Raw genomic sequence first — 17,077 nt, forward strand, 5'->3', positions numbered from 1 at the left:
ATCGCGCAGCTTTTGGGCTTCTCTTCACTTTGCGACTCCGGAGGAATGCGTCATCGTGCAGCTTGTGGTCTTTTCTTCACTACAGCCCTGAGGAGTTCATCGTGCAGCTTGTGTTTTCTTGTTCTACTCGGCCCTGAGGAGCTCTGCACCATCCAGCCTTTGGGGTTCTTCGCCGTGTTTTCCCTGAGGAGAGCTTCATCACGACAATTTTGGTGTTGTTTTCCCCTCCCAGCCCCTGAGGAGTGCTTCATCTTCTAACATTTGGTGCTTTTTTTTTTTCATTCTAGGTCCTGAGGAGTGCTTCTGCGTGCAGCTTCTGGCGTATTCTTCATTGCGGCCCATGAGGACTTCTTCATTGTTCAGCTTCTTGGGATCTCTTCACCATGTTTCCTCTAAGGAGAGCTTCATCGTCCAGCTTTTCGTGTTTCTCCATTGCAGCCTCTGAGGAGTGCCTTCTTGAGCAGCTTTTGCTATTTTCTTCACTACATCGCTGAGGAGCTCTTCATCGTGCAGCTTTTGGGGGTTTTCCCCACACCACGTTTCCCCAGAGGAGTGCTTCATCAATCAGCTTTTTGCATTTTCTTCACTGCGGCGCTTGAGGAGTAATTCTTCGTGGAGCTTTTTGGGGTTTCTTCACCTTGTGGTCCCTGAGGAGTTCTTCATCGCGCAGCTTTTGGGCTTCTCTTCACTTTGCGACTCCGGAGGAATGCGTCATCGTGCAGCTTGTGGTCTTTTCTTCACTACGGCCCTGAGGAGTTCATCGTGCAGCTTGTGTTTTCTTGTTCTACTCGGCCTTGAGGAGCTCTGCACCATCCAGCCTTTGGGGTTCTTCGCCGTGTTTTCCCTGAGGAGAGCTTCATCACGACAATTTTGGTGTTGTTTTCCCCTTCCAGCCCCTGAGGAGTGCTTCATCTTCTAACATTTGGTGCTTTTTTTTTTTCATTCTAGGTCCTGAGGAGTGCTTCTGCGTGCAGCTTTTGGCGTATTCTTCATTGCGGCCCACGAGGAGTTCTTCATCGTTCAGCTTTTCGGGATCTCTTCACCACGTTTCCACTTTAGGAAAGCTTCATCGTCCAGCTTTTGGTGTTTCTCCACTGTAGCCTCTGAGGAGTGCCTTCTTGAGCAGTTTTTGGTGTGTTCTTCGCTACGGCCCTGAGGAGCTCTTCATCATGCAGCTTTTCTGGTTCTCTTCACTTTGGCCCTTGAGGATTGCTTTGTCGAGCAGCATTTGGTGTTTTCTTCACTGCGGCCCTGAGGAGTTCTGCACCATCCAGCCTTTGGGGTTCTTCTCCGCGTTTTCCCTGAGGAGTTCTTCATCATGCCAATGTTGGTGTTGTTTTCACCTTCCAGCCCTTGAGAAGTGCTTCGTCTTCTAACATTTGGTGTTTTTGTTCTCTCATTCCAGGCCCTGAGAAGTTTTTCATCGTGCAGCTTTGGGTGCTTTCTTCACTACGGCCCTTGAGGAGTTCTTCATCGTGCAGCTTTTGGTGTTTTCTACAGTGAGGCGCTTTTTGGCATCTCCCATGTCTGCAGCCAGACCGACAGCTCCGTGCCTGACGTATGAAGAAGCACATTCTTCTGTTTGTTTTCAATCTGCCAACCGATCATTTCCTGTAGAGCTGTCTTTTTTCTACTGGGAGGTGCCATGTTCTGTCATGCTGCTATAAATCTCTTTCAAACCATTTCCGAGTTCTCTTGCCTCATGTACTGGGTTTACGTGGCAAGGTTTTGGGAGCGGGGGGGCCATCAGGGTGGGTTCTGCGAGAAGAATCCAGAAACTGCGCCATGGTAGAGAAGGGCCCGCTGCTGGCCACAGCCAGCCCAAGAAGCGCTGTTGTTTGTGCGCGCCTCTGAGAGGCCAGATTTAAGAAAGGTTAAAAAGATAAATAAAAAATTGCTGCGGAAGAGCAGCTGGGAGAGAGGGAGGAATGAGAAACAGCCTTGCAGACGCCAAGGTCAGTGAAGAGGGAGGGGGAGAGGTGCTCCAGGCGCCGGAGCCTGCAGCCTGTGCTGAGGACCACGGTGAAGCAGGCTGTCCCCCTGCAGCCCATGGTGTACCACGGTGGAGCAGGGTTCCACGCTGCAGCCCGCGGAGGAGACCCCGGTGGAGCAGGGGCAGAGAGCGACCGAGAAGGAGCGGCGGAGACAAAGCGCTACAGACTGACCGCAGCCCCCATTGCTCCGCTCCCCTGAGCCGCTCGGGGGAGGAGGTGGGAGAGGGTGCACCGGGGGGGAAAAATCTTACTGTCTCCCTACTCTGAGTCTGCTTTGCCCATCACGATACCTGCTGAGTGATCGCCCCGTCCTTATCTCAGCCCTTGAGCCCTTGGCATCGGATTTTCTCTCCCTTTCCCTTTCAGGAGGGGGAGTGAGAGAGCGGCCGGGCTGGAACTCGGCTGCCCACCCAAGTAAAAGCACCACACAGTAACATCTAAACTAAAGTCCCTTTGCTGCAACAGAAGTCCTTTCTTCCTTGTCCCACATCTATGGCCTGGGGAGAGGTTTGCTCGCTTTTTATTTGCAGCAGCCTTCTCCACAGCTCGGTTCTGCCTGCTCTTGACATTAAAGCCTTAGTCCAGTAATCCAATGGTTAATCCTTCCTTAGAGATCATGTTTCCTAAAAGTCTGATCCTAAGAAGGGTCGTTCTTAGCATCGCTTCCTGGGTTCCTTGGGTGCTTTCTGCTTGGTGTGTGTGTTCCTTGAAATACAATCCTCAGAAACGGACACAATCTCAGTGGAAAATTTCACAGTAGACCCCACGCTCTGGATAGTGCAGTCTTCCGTCAGCCGCTCCCTCTCACCTTCTTCAATCTGCTGATGGGAGCACGAGGTGGAGGGTGTCGAAGGCTTTCTGAAGGCGACACGTGGGGGTCTTCCCTGAGCGAGGTGTCCCGCTGTCAGAGAAGGAAATGGCTTTGTTGTTTGTTTCTCACCATCGGCACTTTGTTGCAGTTTCACCTGTGATTGCCTAACTACACATAACCTATTGGATTATTTCTTTGAGTGTTTTTGCAGGAGTGGACATTTAACTCATTACTTCAAATAGTGAGATCACGTTCATGCCATTCACTTACTTTTCAGCCAAATGCAACTTTTCATAGCATTTGCTAGATCAAGGCCATTTGGTCAAGGGCCCAGCCATGACCGCTCTCCTCTTAAGGCACCCCCAGTGCTAAGGAGACGGGGAAAGACTTTGGGAGTGCATTTTGTGTCTTCCCAGTGGGATGCCGATGCGCTAAACTTCTCTATCACGGAGCGTGATGTGAATCTCCAAACCAAGCAACAACAACACAACAAAATCCAAAGGCTCTTGCTACTGTCTCCCATGATATCCTGCTAACAAAGCTGACAAAGCCTGGGACAGAAGAGCGGACAGTAAGGTGGGTTGAGAACTGGCTGACTGGCCGAGCTCGGAGGGTGGTGATCGGCGGCGCAGAGTCCGGTTGGAGACCTGTGACAAGCTCAGGGGTCGGTGCTGGGTCCCGTCTTGTTCGACAGCTTCATCAACGACTCTGATGAGGGAACAGCGTCCGCCCTCAGCAAGTATATGATACATATACGCTGTATCAGACGCTGGTGATACAAAGCTGGGAGGAGTGGCCGGCACGCCAGAAGGCTGTGCTGCCATTCAGCGAGACCTGGACAGGCTGGAGAGCTGGGCAGGAAGAAACCAGAGGAGGCTTAACAAAAGCAAATTGCACCTGGGAAGTGTTATATATGGAGTGGTAATTTGTGTCCAGAAGATGGTTGATATTAATAAAGAAGGGGGAGATGTGGGAGTGTGGCCATGGGGGTCAGCAAACCCCGTGGTTAATGATAACAGTAGACTCTTAACGATGAGGCCATCAGGAATGTAAAAGAGCTTAGAGGGAACAAAGAAGGCTGATTCAGGAGACTCCATGCAGTCTCAGGGTTGCTTGTTCTCCAGCCCTTAAGGCATGGAAGTTTCTGGGTGTTTGCTGCTGTTGTTATTTGCAAAGGTGTTTGACCAAGGAAAAGTTGTTTTTCAAAAGGACTGCTGTGGGGTGAAGGGTATAAGAGGGGAGCCTGTCCTCAAGATTAAAAAAAAAAAAAAAAAAAAAAGGCAACACGATGCGATGAAGTTACGTCACCAATAAAAATGCAGAAAGAAGGAATGAAAAGGAACAGGCTAGCAGAATGCAGACCAGGACCGGCAACAGGCACATTGATCGCCTCATGAAGATCGGTTCGGCCAAACTCAGCAAACTGTTCTGAGAAGCTCGTACTGAAAGTCGCTGGAAACGGGCGCACCAGAGCTGGAGAGAAGCTCAAGCTGAGAGAAGCAGAGCCTCACACACAGCTGCCCCTCGCTGGTAAGCAGTTGCGCATTATGGGGAATCATACGTCCTTAGGAACAAAGACTGTCCTGGTAACCTTACGGCTTATTCTCCTTCTGAACAATCAGACGGTTTATGATCCTGAAATATGGCACCAAATTGAGGTCAAGGCGTGGGACTCTGCAACTAAAAACGACAAGGTTGCAGTGGGATTGCTCAGCACCTGGCGAGCAGTCTCTGAGGCCTTAAAGAGCCCTGTGGGACCACAGTCAGACACGTGTGGTTTGCCAGACAGCGAGGGAGCTGCGGGCTCCTTCACTGATCCGACTGCTACGCCATCGGCCCCTCTGCTGCTACAGCCGTCAAAGGCCTTTGCTGTTCCGCCCCCTGGTGAACTGGACGTGCCTTTGGACCCAGGCCCTATTGGCCTTGCAAAGGAGATGGATATGCTTTTCTTCGATGCGGGAAGCACGGGAAACATAAGGCCCGAAGACCGAGTTGCTTAACAACTTAAAGCGAGACATATTGCTACCACGACTAGCCCTGGAATTCTCTGGTGTTTGTAATCGAGAAAAGGAATGGAAAACGGAGACTCTTACCTCATGGAACTTAAAGGATTGTTTGTTACCTTTTCTGATTGTACCTATGTATAGGTGTACTCAAGTTCAGTAAGTCGTGGAACTTAAAAGATTGTTTGTTACCTTTCCTGATTGTACGTATGTATAGCATACTCGGGTTTCGTATGTAAAAGCAGTGTTCTGTATATTTAGAATGTTGGATGTTTGTGCGTGCGTGTTGGTGGAGCACAGACTCCCCGCACACCCAGCACTGTTTACTTGCCTTTTATACCTTTTATAAATATTCCTTTTATAACTATTACTAAATACAGATTGAGTTGAGACTTCACTTATAACAGAAGGAACAACCGCATGCATCAGCACAGGCTGGGGGATGACCTGCTGGAGAGGAGCTCTGCGGAGAAGGACCTGGGGGCCCTGGTGGATGACAGGTTGGCCATGAGCCAGCAGTGTGCCCTGGTGGCCAAGAAGGCCAACGGGATCCTGGGCTGCATTAAAAGGAGCACGGACAGCACGTCAAGGGAGGTGATGCTGCCCCTCTACTCTGCCCTGGTCAGGCCTCACCTGGAGTACTGTAGCCAGTTCTGGGCTCCCCGGTACAAAAAAGACAGGGATCTCCTGGAAAGAGTCCAGCGGAGGGCCACACAAAGGATACGGGACCTGGAGCATCTCCCCTAGGAGGAAAGGCTGAGAGACCTGGCTCTGTTCAGCCTGCAGAAAAGAAGACTGAGAAGGGATCTTATCTAGAAACACCTGAGGTGTGGGAGACACAGGGATATGGCCAACCGCTTTTCAGAGGTCTGTGGGGACAGGACAAGGGGCAATGGCCACAAAATGGAGCACAGGAAGTTCCGCACCACTACGCGAAAGAACTTCTTCACGGTGAGGGTGACGCAGCACAGGGACAGGCTGCCCAGGGAGGCTGTGGAGTCTCCTTCTCTGGAGATATTCAAGGCCCGTCTGGACGCCCACCTGGGCAGCCTGCTATAAGGAAACCTGCTTTGGCAGGGCGGTTGGACCCGATGATCTCTGGAGGTCCCTTCCAACCCCTACAATTCTGGGAAAGGAGCCCCACAACGCTTAGCTTTCTCTATCTTCTGTTTAACCTATTGGAGTAACAGCTCCATTAATACAATGTTTCCACAGGCTTCTCACACTTGGATTACCCCTAACAATTGCAAACAGGAAGATGCAGTCTTTCTAGACCTGGCTTGCATCGATAAGAACCCCTGCTTTTGAAGACGACATCGAACGGCGAGTTGCGTAGCGGGGCCTTGGTCCTTCCACAGTCCACAGACTCAAAAGTTTGCAGAGCGGAAGCTTTGCAGAGCTGCACGAACACTGAAGATCCAGTTCTGCAAGAAGCTGATGCCAGAGCTACGTGGCACTGGGCAGTTTGGGTGAGGAAGAAAGAGACTGGCATTCTCACGGTGCATGGTTTAACCGAGTTTAGTCCTGTGGGCTGTGTCAACAGAACTGGCTTTGGTTTGTACCCTTGCAGGACACTGAGGACCCAGTTTCAGGTCTGTGGGCAGCACGGCTAAGCGGGCAGTGTACTCTGTGTCACCGGGGACAGAGGAGGGATCGACTGATGGGCAATGTCAGTGTGCCCTGCACAATGCTGCCGCCACCTTGCTGGAGCAGTTGGCGTGCTCCTAGCGCCAAAACGTGCCTCTTGGAGGGCCGGGGGCAAGGCGAGGCAGAGCTCCAAGAGGAGGTGGTGTCAGGAAAGCCTCATGGCTCCTGCCAGGCACTGCGCCAGGCCTCAGCCCTGGGAGGCCAGCCCCGCCCTGCGGCCTCCTGGCGCCCATCGGCTGCCACAGCTCCATGCTGCCTAGCAACAAGCGCCAGCGGCCTCGCTACTGGCTGCGCCCAGAGGCGCCAAGGCAGGCGGCCAATGGGGCGGCGCCTGGCCGTGATGGAGCAGAGATGTCACAGGGCAGGGTGGCTGACATGGTGCTGGGTGTGCTGGGGCTGCGGCACTCCGGCGATGGTGGCGCACAGGCGAGGCGCGGCCTTTGCGCTGCTCGTGGCCCCTGAGGAGTGCTGCTGTGTGCAGCTCTCGGTGTTGTCTTCACTGGGTGACCCTGCAGGAGGGTGTCGTCGTGCACCTTTCGGTGTTCTTATTGCGGCAGCCCTGAGGAGATCTGCACCATCCAGCCTTTGGGGTTCTTCGCCGTGTTTTCCCTGAGGAGAGCTTCATCACGACAATTTTGGTGTTGTTTTCCCCTCCCAGCCCCTGAGGAGTGCTTCATCTTCTAACATTTGGTGCTTTTTTTTTTTCATTCTAGGTCCTGAGGAGTGCTTCTGCGTGCAGCTTCTGGCGTATTCTTCATTGCGGCCCATGAGGACTTCTTCATCGTTCAGCTTCTTGGGATCTCTTCACCATGTTTCCTCTAAGGAGAGCTTCATCGTCCAGCTTTTCGTGTTTCTCCATTGCAGCCTCTGAGGAGTGCCTTCTTGAGCAGCTTTTGCTATTTTCTTCACTACATCGCTGAGGAGCTCTTCATCGTGCAGCTTTTGGGGGTTTTCCCCACACCACGTTTCCCCAGAGGAGTGCTTCATCAATCAGCTTTTTGCATTTTCTTCACTGTGGCGCTTGAGGAGTAATTCTTCGTGGAGCTTTTTGGCGTTTCTTCACCTTGTCGTCCCTGAGGAGTTCTTCATCGCGCAGCTTTTGGGCTTCTCTTCACTTTGCGACTCCGGAGGAATGCGTCATCGTGCAGCTTGTGGTCTTTTCTTCACTACGGCCCTGAGGAGTTCATCGTGCAGCTTGTGTTTTCTTGTTCTACTCGGCCTTGAGGAGCTCTGCACCATCCAGCCTTTGGGGTTCTTCGCCGTGTTTTCCCTGAGGAGAGCTTCATCACGACAATTTTGGTGTTGTTTTCCCCTCCCAGCCCCTGAGGAGTGCTTCATCTTCTAACATTTGGTGCTTTTTTTTTTTCATTCTAGGTCCTGAGGAGTGCTTCTGCGTGCAGCTTTTGGCGTATTCTTCATTGCGGCCCACGAGGAGTTCTTCATCGTTCAGCTTTTCGGGATCTCTTCACCACGTTTCCACTTTAGGAAAGCTTCATCGTCCAGCTTTTGGTGTTTCTCCACTGTAGCCTCTGAGGAGTGCCTTCTTGAGCAGTTTTTGGTGTGTTCTTCGCTACGGCCCTGAGGAGCTCTTCATCATGCAGCTTTTCTGGTTCTCTTCACTTTGGCCCTTGAGGATTGCTTTGTCGAGCAGCATTTGGTGTTTTCTTCACTGCGGCCCTGAGGAGTTCTGCACCATCCAGCCTTTGGGGTTCTTCTCCGCGTTTTCCCTGAGGAGTTCTTCATCATGCCAATGTTGGTGTTGTTTTCACCTTCCAGCCCTTGAGAAGTGCTTCGTCTTCTAACATTTGGTGTTTTTGTTCTCTCATTCCAGGCCCTGAGAAGTTTTTCATCGTGCAGCTTTTGGTGTTTTCTACAGTGAGGCGCTTTTTGGCATCTCCCATGTCTGCAGCCAGACCGACAGCTCCGTGCCTGACGTATGAAGAAGCACATTCTTCTGTTTGTTTTCAATCTGCCAACCGATCATTTCCTGTAGAGCTGTCTTTTTTCTACTGGGAGGTGCCATGTTCTGTCATGCTGCTATAAATCTCTTTCAAACCATTTCCGAGTTCTCTTGCCTCATGTACTGGGTTTACGTGGCAAGGTTTTGGGAGCGGGGGGGCCATCAGGGTGGGTTCTGCGAGAAGAATCCAGAAACTGCGCCATGGTAGAGAAGGGCCCGCTGCTGGCCACAGCCAGCCCAAGAAGCGCTGTTGTTTGTGCGCGCCTCTGAGAGGCCAGATTTAAGAAAGGTTAAAAAGATAAATAAAAAATTGCTGCGGAAGAGCAGCTGGGAGAGAGGGAGGAATGAGAAACAGCCTTGCAGACGCCAAGGTCAGTGAAGAGGGAGGGGGAGAGGTGCTCCAGGCGCCGGAGCCTGCAGCCTGTGCTGAGGACCACGGTGAAGCAGGCTGTCCACCTGCAGCCCATGGTGTACCACGGTGGAGCAGGGTTCCACGCTGCAGCCCGCGGAGGAGACCCCGGTGGAGCAGGGGCAGAGAGCGACCGAGAAGGAGCGGCGGAGACAAAGCGCTACAGACTGACCGCAGCCCCCATTGCTCCGCTCCCCTGAGCCGCTCGGGGGGAGGAGGTGGGAGAGGGTGCACCGGGGGGGAAAAATCTTACTGTCTCCCTACTCTGAGTCTGCTTTGCCCATCACGATACCTGCTGAGTGATCGCCCCGTCCTTATCTCAGCCCTTGAGCCCTTGGCATCGGATTTTCTCTCCCTTTCCCTTTCAGGAGGGGGAGTGAGAGAGCGGCCGGGCTGGAACTCGGCTGCCCACCCAAGTAAAAGCACCACACAGTAACACCTAAACTAAAGTCCCTTTGCTGCAACAGAAGTCCTTTCTTCCTTGTCCCACATCTATGGCCTGGGGAGAGGTTTGCTCGCTTTTTATTTGCAGCAGCCTTCTCCACAGCTCGGTTCTGCCTGCTCTTGACATTAAAGCCTTAGTCCAGTAATCCAATGGTTAATCCTTCCTTAGAGACCATGTTTCCTAAAAGTCTGATCCTGAGAAGGGTCGTTCTTAGCATCGCTTCCTGGGTTCCTTGGGTGCTTTCTGCTTGGTGTGTGTGTTCCTTGAAATACAATCCTCAGAAACGGACACAATCTCAGTGGAAAATTTCACAGTAGACCCCACGCTCTGGATAGAGCAGTCTTCCGTCAGCCGCTCCCTCTCACCTTCTTCAATCTGCTGATGGGAGCATGAGGTGGAGGGTGTCGAAGGCTTTCTGAAGGCGACACGTGGGGGTCTTCCCTGAGCGAGGTGTCCCGCTGTCAGAGAAGGAAATGGCTTTGTTGTTTGTTTCTCACCATCGGCACTTTGTTGCAGTTTCACCTGTGATTGCCTAACTACACATAACCTATTGGATTATTTCTTTGAGTGTTTTTGCAGGAGTGGACATTTAACTCATTACTTCAAATAGTGAGATCACGTTCATGCCATTCACTTACTTTTCAGCCAAATGCAACTTTTCATAGCATTTGCTAGCGTTGCAAGGGCCCAGCCATGACCGCTCTCCTCTTAAGGCACCCCCAGTGCTAAGGAGACGGGGAAAGACTTTGGGAGTGCATTTTGTGTCTTCCCAGTGGGATGCCGATGCGCTAAACTTCTCTATCACGGAGCGTGATGTGAATCTCCAAACCAAGCAACAACAACACAACAAAATCCAAAGGCTCTTGCTACTGTCTCCCATGATATCCTGCTAACAAAGCTGACAAAGCCTGGGACAGAAGAGCGGACAGTAAGGTGGGTTGAGAACTGGCTGACTGGCCGAGCTCGGAGGGTGGTGATCGGCGGCGCAGAGTCCGGTTGGAGACCTGTGACAAGCTCAGGGGTCGGTGCTGGGTCCCGTCTTGTTCGACAGCTTCATCAACGACTCTGATGAGGGAACAGCGTCCGCCCTCAGCAAGTATATGGTACATATACGCTGTATCAGACGCTGGTGATACAAAGCTGGGAGGAGTGGCCGGCACGCCAGAAGGCTGTGCTGCCATTCAGCGAGACCTGGACAGGCTGGAGAGCTGGGCAGGAAGAAACCAGAGGAGGCTTAACAAAAGCAAATTGCACCTGGGAAGTGTTATATATGGAGTGGTAATTTGTGTCCAGAAGATGGTTGATATTAATAAAGAAGGGGGAGATGTGGGAGTGTGGCCATGGGGGTCAGCAAACCCCGTGGTTAATGACAACAGTAGACTCTTAACGATGAGGCCATCAGGAATGTAAAAGAGCTTAGAGGGAACAAAGAAGGCTGATTCAGGAGACTCCATGCAGTCTCAGGGTTGCTTGTTCTCCAGCCCTTAAGGCATGGAAGTTTCTGGGTGTTTGCTGCTGTTGTTATTTGCAAAGGTGTTTGACCAAGGAAAAGTTGTTTTTCAAAAGGACTGCTGTGGGGTGAAGGGTATAAGAGGGGAGCCTGTCCTCAAGATTAAAAAAAAAAAAAGAAAAAAAAGGCAACACGATGCGATGAAGTTACGTCACCAATAAAAATGCAGAAAGAAGGAATGAAAAGGAACAGGCTAGCAGAATGCAGACCAGGACCGGCAACAGGCACATTGATCACCTCATGAAGATCGGTTCGGCCAAACTCAGCAAACTGTTCTGAGAAGCTCGTACTGAAAGTCGCTGGAAACGGGCGCACCAGAGCTGGAGAGAAGCTCAAGCTGAGAGAAGCAGAGCCTCACACACAGCTGCCCCTCGCTGGTAAGCAGTTGCGCATTATGGGGAATCATACGTCCTTAGGAACAAAGACTGTCCTGGTAACCTTACGGCTTATTCTCCTTCTGAACAATCAGACGGTTTATGATCCTGAAATATGGCACCAAATTGAGGTCAAGGCGTGGGACTCTGCAACTAAAAACGACAAGGTTGCAGTGGGATTGCTCAGCACCTGGCGAGCAGTCTCTGAGGCCTTAAAGAGCCCTGTGGGACCACAGTCAGACACGTGTGGTTTGCCAGACCGTGAGGGAGCTGCGGGCTCCTTCACTGATCTGACTGCTACGCCATCGGCCCCTCTGCTGCTACAGCCATCGAAGGCCTTTGCTGTTCCGCCCCCTGGTGAACTGGACGTGCCTTTGGACCCAGGCCCTATTGGCCTTGCAAAGGAGATGGATATGCTTTTCTTCGATGCGGGAAGCACGGGAAACATAAGGCCCGAAGACCGAGTTGCTTAACAACTTAAAGCGAGACATATTGCTACCACGACTAGCCCTGGAATTCTCTGGTGTTTGTAATCGAGAAAAGGAATGGAAAACGGAGACTGTTGTTTGTAATCAAGAAAAGGAATGGAAAACGGAGACTCTTACCTCATGGAACTTAAAGGATTGTTTGTTACCTTTTCTGATTGTACCTATGTATAGGTGTACTCAAGTTCAGTAAGTCGTGGAACTTAAAAGATTGTTTGTTACCTTTCCTGATTGTACGTATGTATAGCATACTCGGGTTTCGTATGTAAAAGCAGTGTTCTGTATATTTAGAATGTTGGATGTTTGTGCGTGCGTGTTGGTGGAGCACAGACTCCCCGCACACCCAGCGCTGTTTACTTGCCTTTTATACCTTTTATAAATATTCCTTTTATAACTATTACTAAATACAGATTGAGTTGAGACTTCACTTATAACAGAAGGAACAACCGCATGCATCAGCACAGGCTGGGGGATGACCTGCTGGAGAGGAGCTCTGCGGAGAAGGACCTGGGGGTCCTGGTGGATGACAGGTTGGCCATGAGCCAGCAGTGTGCCCTGGTGGCCAAGAAGGCCAACGGGATCCTGGGCTGCATTAAAAGGAGCACGGACAGCACGTCAAGGGAGGTGATGCTGCCCCTCTACTCTGCCCTGGTCAGGCCTCACCTGGAGTACTGTGTCCAGTTCTGGGCTCCCCGGTACAAAAAAGACAGGGATCTCCTGGAAAGAGTCCAGCGGAGGGCCACACAAACGATACGGGACCTGGAGCATCTCCCCTAGGAGGAAAGGCTGAGAGACCTGGCTCTGTTCAGCCTGCAGAAAAGAAGACTGAGAAGGGATCTTATCTAGAAACACCTGAGGTGTGGGAGACACAGGGATATGGCCAACCGCTTTTCAGAGGTCTGTGGGGACAGGACAAGGGGCAATGGCCACAAAATGGAGCACAGGAAGTTCCGCACCACTACGCGAAAGAACTTCTTCACGGTGAGGGTGACGCAGCACAGGGACAGGCTGCCCAGGGAGGCTGTGGAGTCTCCTTCTCTGGAGATATTCAAGGCCCGTCTGGACGCCCACCTGGGCAGCCTGCTATAAGGAAACCTGCTTTGGCAGGGCGGTTGGACCCGATGATCTCTGGAGGTCCCTTCCAACCCCTACAATTCTGGGAAACGAGCCCCACAACGCTTAGCTTTCTCTATCTTCTGTTTAACCTATTGGAGTAACAGCTCCATTAATACACTGTTTCCACAGGCTTCTCACACTTGGATTACCCCTAACAATTGCAAACAGGAAGATGCAGTCTTTCTAGACCTGGCTTGCATCGATAAGAACCCCTGCTTTTGAAGACGACATCGAACGGCGAGTTGCGTAGCGGGGCCTTGGTCCTTCCACAGTCCACAGACTCAAAAGTTTGCAGAGCGGAAGCTTTGCAGAGCTGCACGAACACTGAAGATCCAGTTCTGCAAGAAGCTGATGCCAGAGCTACGTGGCACTGGGCAGTTTGGGTGAGGAAGAAAGAGACTGGCATTCTCACGGTGCATGGTTTAACCGAGTTTAGTCCTGTGGGCTGTGTCAACAGAACTGGCTTTGGTTTGTACCCTTGCAGGACACTGAGGACCCAGTTTCAGGTCTGTGGGCAGCACGGCTAAGCGGGCAGTGTACTCTGTGTCACCGGGGACAGAGGAGGGATCGACTGATGGGCAATGTCAGTGTGCCCTGCACAATGCTGCCGCCACCTTGCTGGAGCAGTTGGCGTGCTCCTAGCGCCAAAACGTGCCTCTTGGAGGGCCGGGGGCAAGGCGAGGCAGAGCTCCAAGAGGAGGTGGTGTCAGGAAAGCCTCATGGCTCCTGCCAGGCACTGCGCCAGGCCTCAGCCCTGGGAGGCCAGCCCCGCCCTGCGGCCTCCTGGCGCCCATCGGCTGCCACAGCTCCATGCTGCCTAGCAACAAGCGCCAGCGGCCTCGCTACTGGCTGCGCCCAGAGGCGCCAAGGCAGGCGGCCAATGGGGCGGCGCCTGGCCGTGATGGAGCAGAGATGTCACAGGGCAGGGTGGCTGACATGGTGCTGGGTGTGCTGGGGCTGCGGCACTCCGGCGATGGTGGCGCACAGGCGAGGCGCGGCCTTTGCGCTGCTCGTGGCCCCTGAGGAGTGCTGCTGTGTGCAGCTCTCGGTGTTGTCTTCACTGGGTGACCCTGCAGGAGGGTGTCGTCGTGCACCTTTTGGTGTTCTTATTGCGGCAGCCCTGAGGAGATCTGCACCATCCAGCCTTTGGGGTTCTTCGCCATGTTTTCCCTGAGGAGAGCTTCAACAATCAGCTTTTTGTATTTTCTTCACTGTGGCGCTTGAGGAGTAATTCTTCATGGAGCTTTTTGGGGTTTCTTCACCTTGTGGTCCCTGAGGAGTTCTTCATCGCGCAGCTTTTGCTATTTTCTTCACTACATCGCTGAGGAGCTCTTCATCGTGCAGCTTTTGGGGGTTTTCCCCACACCACGTTTCCCCAGAGGAGTGCTTCATCAATCAGCTTTTTGCATTTTCTTCACTGTGGCGCTTGAGGAGTAATTCTTCGTGGAGCTTTTTGGCGTTTCTTCACCTTGTCGTCCCTGAGGAGTTCTTCATCGCGCAGCTTTTGGGCTTCTCTTCACTTTGCGACTCCGGAGGAATGCGTCATCGTGCAGCTTGTGGTCTTTTCTTCACTACGGCCCTGAGGAGTTCATCGTGCAGCTTGTGTTTTCTTGTTCTACTCGGCCCTGAGGAGCTCTGCACCATCCAGCCTTTGGGGTTCTTCGCCGTGTTTTCCCTGAGGAGAGCTTCATCACGACAATTTTGGTGTTGTTTTCCCCTTCCAGCCCCTGAGGAGTGCTTCATCTTCTAACATTTGGTGCTTTTTTTTTTTTCATTCTAGGTCCTGAGGAGTGCTTCTGCGTGCAGCTTTTGGCGTATTCTTCATTGCGGCCCACGAGGAGTTCTTCATCGTTCAGCTTTTCGGGATCTCTTCACCACGTTTCCACTTTAGGAAAGCTTCATCGTCCAGCTTTTGGTGTTTCTCCACTGTAGCCTCTGAGGAGTGCCTTCTTGAGCAGTTTTTGGTGTGTTCTTCGCTACGGCCCTGAGGAGCTCTTCATCATGCAGCTTTTCTGGTTCTCTTCACTTTGGCCCTTGAGGATTGCTTTGTCGAGCAGCATTTGGTGTTTTCTTCACTGCGGCCCTGAGGAGTTCTGCACCATCCAGCCTTTGGGGTTCTTCTCCGCGTTTTCCCTGAGGAGTTCTTCATCATGCCAATGTTGGTGTTGTTTTCACCTTCCAGCCCTTGAGAAGTGCTTCGTCTTCTAACATTTGGTGTTTCTGTTCTCTCATTCCAGGCCCTGAGAAGTTTTTCATCGTGCAGCTTTGGGTGCTTTCTTCACTACGGCCCTTGAGGAGTTCTTCATCGTGCAGCTTTTGGTGTTTTCTACAGTGAGGCGCTTTTTGGCATCTCCCATGTCTGCAGCCAGACCGACAGCTCCGTGCCTGACGTATGAAGAAGCACATTCTTCTGTTTGTTTTCAATCTGCCAACCGATCATTTCCTGTAGAGCTGTCTTTTTTCTACTGGGAGGTGCCATGTTCTGTCATGCTGCTATAAATCTCTTTCAAACCATTTCCGAGTTCTCTTGCCTCATGTACTGGGTTTACGTGGCAAGGTTTTGGGAGCGGGGGGGCCATCAGGGTGGGTTCTGCGAGAAGAATCCAGAAACTGCGCCATGGTAGAGAAGGGCCCGCTGCTGGCCACAGCCAGCCCAAGAAGCGCTGTTGTTTGTGCGCGCCTCTGAGAGGCCAGATTTAAGAAAGGTTAAAAAGATAAATAAAAAATTGCTGCGGAAGAGCAGCTGGGAGAGAGGGAGGAATGAGAAACAGCCTTGCAGACGCCAAGGTCAGTGAAGAGGGAGGGGGAGAGGTGCTCCAGGCGCCGGAGCCTGCAGCCTGTGCTGAGGACCACGGTGAAGCAGGCTGTCCCCCTGCAGCCCATGGTGTACCACGGTGGAGCAGGGTTCCACGCTGCAGCCCGCGGAGGAGACCCCGGTGGAGCAGGGGCAGAGAGCGACCGAGAAGGAGCGGCGGAGACAAAGCGCTACAGACTGACCGCAGCCCCCATTGCCCCGCTCCCCTGAGCCGCTCGGGGGGAGGAGGTGGGAGAGGGTGCACCGGGGGGGAAAAATCTTACTGTCTCCCTACTCTTGAGTCTGCTTTGCCCATCACGATACCTGCTGAGTGATCGCCCCGTCCTTATCTCAGCCCTTGAGCCCTTGGCATCGGATTTTCTCTCCCTTTCCCTTTCAGGAGGGGGAGTGAGAGAGCGGCCGGGCTGGAACTCGGCTGCCCACCCAAGTAAAAGCACCACACAGTAACACCTAAACTAAAGTCCCTTTGCTGCAACAGAAGTCCTTTCTTCCTTGTCCCACATCTATGGCCTGGGGAGAGGTTTGCTCGCTTTTTATTTGCAGCAGCCTTCTCCACAGCTCGGTTCTGCCTGCTCTTGACATTAAAGCCTTAGTCCAGTAATCCAATGGTTAATCCTTCCTTAGAGACCATGTTTCCTAAAAGTCTGATCCTGAGAAGGGTCGTTCTTAGCATCGCTTCCTGGGTTCCTTGGGTGCTTTCTGCTTGGTGTGTGTGTTCCTTGAAATACAATCCTCAGAAACGGACACAATCTCAGTGGAAAATTTCACAGTAGACCCCACGCTCTGGATAGAGCAGTCTTTCGTCAGCCGCTCCCTCTCACCTTCTTCAATCTGCTGATGGGAGCACGAGGTGGAGGGTGTCGAAGGCTTTCTGAAGGCGACACGTGGGGGTCTTCCCTGAGCGAGGTGTCCCGCTGTCAGAGAAGGAAACGGCTTTGTTGTTTGTTTCTCACCATCGGCACTTTGTTGCAGTTTCACCTGTGATTGCCTAACTACACATAACCTATTGGATTATTTCTTTGAGTGTTTTTGCAGGAGTGGACATTTAACTCATTACTTCAAATAGTGAGATCACGTTCATGCCATTCACTTACTTTTCAGCCAAATGCAACTTTTCATAGCATTTGCTAGCGTTGCAAGGGCCCAGCCATGACCGCTCTCCTCTTAAGGCACCCCCAGTGCTAAGGAGACGGGGAAAGACTTTGGGAGTGCATTTTGTGTCTTCCCAGTGGGATGCCGATGCGCTAAACTTCTCTATCACGGAGCGTGATGTGAATCTCCAAACCAAGCAACAACAACACAACAAAATCCAAAGGCTCTTGCTACTGTCTCCCATGATATTCTGCTAACAAAGCTGACAAAGCCTGGGACAGAAGAGCGGACAGTAAGGTGGGTTGAGAACTGGCTGACTGGCCGAGCTCGGAGGGTGGTGATCGGCGGCGCAGAGTCCGGTTGGAGACCTGTGACAAGCTCAGGGGTCGATGCTGGGTCCCGTCTTGTTCGACAGC

The 17,077-nt window shown here is 52.2% G+C and overlaps 3 long non-coding RNA genes across 3 annotated transcripts in view; 2 read left to right on the forward strand and 1 right to left on the reverse strand.

Moving 5' to 3' along the window:
- LOC311434427 overlaps positions 1-17,077 on the reverse strand; it is a 452,952-nt gene that overhangs the window by 239,757 nt on the left and 196,118 nt on the right. The window lies entirely within an intron of this gene.
- LOC311435288 lies at positions 951-1,682 on the forward strand. Its single transcript, XR_014692035.1, has 2 exons — positions 951-1,326; positions 1,406-1,682. It is a non-coding gene; the product is annotated as an uncharacterized lncRNA (long non-coding RNA).
- Positions 14,537-15,268, forward strand: LOC311433952. The gene is made up of 2 exons (XR_014691111.1): positions 14,537-14,912; positions 14,992-15,268. It is a non-coding gene; the product is annotated as an uncharacterized lncRNA (long non-coding RNA).

This window comes from Aythya ferina, assembly GCF_964211825.1.
Source record: "Aythya ferina genome assembly, chromosome: 3".
Taxonomy (NCBI): domain Eukaryota; kingdom Metazoa; phylum Chordata; class Aves; order Anseriformes; family Anatidae; genus Aythya; species Aythya ferina.